The sequence below is a fragment of the Pagrus pagrus genome (assembly GCF_965226575.1).
Source record: "Pagrus pagrus genome assembly, chromosome: 13".
Lineage (NCBI taxonomy): Eukaryota > Metazoa > Chordata > Actinopteri > Spariformes > Sparidae > Pagrus > Pagrus pagrus.
The window spans coordinates 23,429,890-23,434,041 of NC_140197.1; positions in this window are offsets into that span (position 1 = coordinate 23,429,890).

The following is a 4,152-nucleotide window of genomic DNA, read 5'->3' on the forward strand; positions in this document are numbered from 1 at the left end:
CCAGGTAGTCCATTTTGTGTGAGTCATTGCAAACAATATGCAAATCAATACTTAGTATTCACAGGTTTGGCTCTCACATGTGCTATTTTGTGTAAAGAGCTTAATCATATTCAGAAGGAACAGATGTCTGCATTAAAATGAAACAAAAAGAGAGAGAGAGTGTCGGTGGTAGTGTGATCTTTAGCAGCACAGGCGGCCGCTGCGTTTATGCATTGAGGGGAAAAGGAGGCAGAACAGGTACATCAGTCTGGGACTTACTGTTATTAAGAATGACATGTTCTTGCCCCGGCGCCCAAGCTCTCATTGAGGAAATCATAAACTATTCTAAATTAAATTATCTAATGAGCCTCCAACCCGAAGGAAAGTTTTAGATGGAGCATAATACCGCAAAGGCTCATTGTCTGTGCAGGCCTTCGGCAGTAAGGTTAAATCTAATTCTCATGAGGGATGGAGAGTCATACGTTGCGCCGAACTATCTTTCATTTCTGTTTCTGTATTTAACCGAGGATCACGTCCAGGTCAATCCTGCATCTGGTTACACACAGACCCAGTCGGCGAGAGGAGACAGCTCGGCACTGGGGATGTCAGCTCAAAACAGAGGAAAGCAGCTCGGCGCAGGTTTTGTCTGATTAAGAGAGGAGCTCTGGAGAGAAGGAGCTGAGACACAATGACACCACCTTGCCTGCCTTTGATGGAGATGATCATCATGGGACTAATCAACCCCCACAATAAACAAAAAGCAAACATCCAACAGAATGGGAAATTATTCTGACCAAGGCGAGTGCCATTAATATGCTTTTCCCTAATGACCGTGTCCTCTTGAGAGGGTGCCGGGTGTCCTATCCCATTGATTTCCATTGAAAATCACTTGTGTTGACCATAAACTGGTGCCCTGTTCTGCAGCATCGCTACAAACCCTCCTGACACACCTCCTCCAACCACTTACATTTAAATGGCCGAATGCAAGCTAATTAGTGACTGTGTCTAGCTGGTTTATTATGTATTAATAAACTCAGAGTGTGCATGTAAACGTGCTAATTGGCTCGAGTTGGTGGAGGCACTAAACAAAGCTTGCCCACAGCCGAGGGAGGAGGTGGCGGTGATGGGGAGCGTCCGTCAGTCAGCCGTCCTCCTTAGGGAGAAGAGAAAAAGAGGAGAGTGAGGGGAGATGTATTCAAAGCCTTATCTCACACTGCTTGTCTGGCTCTCTTCCCTACATGCCAGACAGTGGACCCCCAAAGAGAGAATAACATCCATCCTCTCTGTCCTGTCCTTCACTCTATTTCGGCTATGTCATGTCACGCTTGTGCGCTCGTCGTCTCTGGATATCATCTCTTTTCATCTCTTCTATTTGATTCGCCATTACAGTGTTACTGCGGAGGCGCCAAACTTCTGCTTCCCTGAAGGGGGTTGTGGTGACATTGGATTGCTGCTGATGAGAGCGAGCACTGAGCCAGTCTGACTGTCTAGTTGTTCTAATCAGAGATTTACTAATCACTGGCCGCAGGGATCAATCAGAAAGAATTACAACACATCAGGAAAGTTATTACAAACCCGTGAACGTGCACTAAACTTTGGATTTGTATTGTTGAATGGCGCACACACAGACAGTGTGAGGAGGAGGACATAGAAAAATGATCATACTCTTCGTTGACATTATCTAAACAAACTCGGCGCGTGATGCACATGCACACACACGTGATTGTGAAACACACACACATACACACACTGCCTCCACCACATAAGGGCTGCAGGGTGGTGTTGCCATAGGAACGGGGAAAGGTAATGGCCATGTTCTTGAGCTGATGCCGCAGGGGGTGAGGGGCAAAAGAGGGGTGTGTGTGTGTGTGTGTGTGTGTGTGTGTGGTGGTGGTGGGGGGGGTTAAAGTGAGTCAGAGTCATGGACTAATGATAAGAGCTTTAATTTCAAATCTGCCATCTTACTGTCACCATCATCTGTCGACCAGCGGCGGCGACAACTCCCGAGAACGCCAGCATACTATGAGGATAACGTTTGAAGAAATACATGAGATAACTTTCAGGCAACAGTGATGCTATGCGACTTGTTTTTGATGCGTTCAGCAGAACATCAAGCTAATGTGGTTAATTCTGTCAGCTTTGATGCTGAAAGAACTGCTGGGCATCTGCATGACCCTCCCCTCTCCATCCCTTGGGTATGAATAAATAATCCCTAATGCAATGAGCCAACCCTTTAACCAACACTGATGACCATTTCTGTGTGTGTGTGTGTGTGTGTGTGTGTGTGTGTGTGTGTGTGTGTGTGTGTGTGTGTGTGATTAAATATTACTGAGAAGTGCGAATAATTTAATCATACCTCAGCAGCCTAGTCCCTATAGAGAGCTGTTTAAGTGTCAGCAGGCTCCAGGGTCTCATTCATATTTGACGTAATGATATATGCATAATATAGTTCCAGAGATGTTCTAATAATAACCTGTAGACACTCAGTGAGTTTGTATCATGACCTTTTGTCGACTCACTATACTTCACTTTCGGGCTGGGTGATGTGGTTTAAATCGTTATATAATGAAGAAATAACAAGCCCGATGCTGATCTTAGGATAGCAGTGATTGTATGTAATTAAGTAAATGTATTCTACTTTAAGTACAAGCGCAGTTTTGAGATACATGTATCTTACTTGAATATTCTCCTTTTATGCTCTACTTTTACTCCAGTACATTTCAGAGGGAAATTATGCACTTTTTGATACATTTGATTATGATTGTACAAATAAAACAATGTAAGTGTCATAAAAAGTCCCCAAAAGTCACACTTTAAAGGACACATATTACGTTAAAATATTACTTTAGTAAAAGGGAAAGTTACGCATGTGAATATTATTTGAGTAAACCTCTAAAAGTGTCTTGTATTAAATGTACTTAAGTATCAAAAGTACAAGTAAAAGTAGGCCTAAATTATACATATATCTGATGCAGCATCCAATCTGCAAAGTAACTAGTAACTAAAGTTAAGTAGTGGAGTAAAAAGTGTAACAGTTTTCTACAAATGTACACCTTAAAATCTGAGAAAGCGATCCTACTTTTGGCTCATACAACTTAAATATAATAGTCTACTTTTCTTAGTAATTCTGTAGTGCAGTATTTGAGTAAATGTACTCAGTTACATTTCATCACTGCTTAATAGATATGATGCATTGATAAGGATTAAACCAACAGGATGTTAAGTAGTAAAGATTAGCCTAACATCAACCAGCTCATCATCACTTACACCTTAATACATCAACAATAATGATCCAATAACAGTCTAACACACTGACAGCCTACATTAAGAGTACTTTTACTTTACAGTTCAGTTTGTCGCTAATACTCACTTATATAATACTTACCAGTCTACATACCTCTAATTAAACGGAGTTTAGGGAAATAATTTTAATAATTAATCTCACCACTGGAATATGGCTTTGATATGCACAATCACACATAAAATAATCAAATTGGCTTCAAATCAAGAAACTTTGTTTTGCATTTATATAATAGATGTGACCAAAACTCTTTAAATTGCTTCAGTGGCCCATTATATCATCATCACAATATGATTCCAGTGAAAGATGATAAAATACGATATTGAAGTATTGCCCATGTCTCACTTTATGTTGCTAAAGTTGTCCTCGGATGATTTTATTTAAATCTTCACATGATGTCTGGATTTAATTTCTTGGGTTGTATTTTTGGAGCACTTTTCTCTCTTTTCTTTATCTTCCTATAAAAAAAATCTGTTATTCCAAAGAAGTTGATATGAGGTGTGTGGGCTGCTGGATAACAGGATGAGAATTATCTTCAGGCCACTCTGCCAATTAATCATAGTTTGTTAGTTTCCTCATCTCTCACTGAGTTGGTCATCACCTGCTGCTGCGGTTGTTCCTATCTCCCCCCCTTCTTCTTCCTCCTCCTCCTCCTCCTCCTCTTTCACCGCTTGATGGCTCCCTTTGTGTCACTTTACCCACACGATGACAGGGGGCTTTTAAAAATAGAAACGATCCACCCAGATTACAGCGTTTTAATTACAGAGCTAGAGATGCAATGGGGGTGTAGAGGCCCCTTCCACTGACAGGGAGTGGGGAGGGAAGGAGGGTTGGAAAGCAGAGTGGTACAGTGAATGTAAACTGTGTGTGCT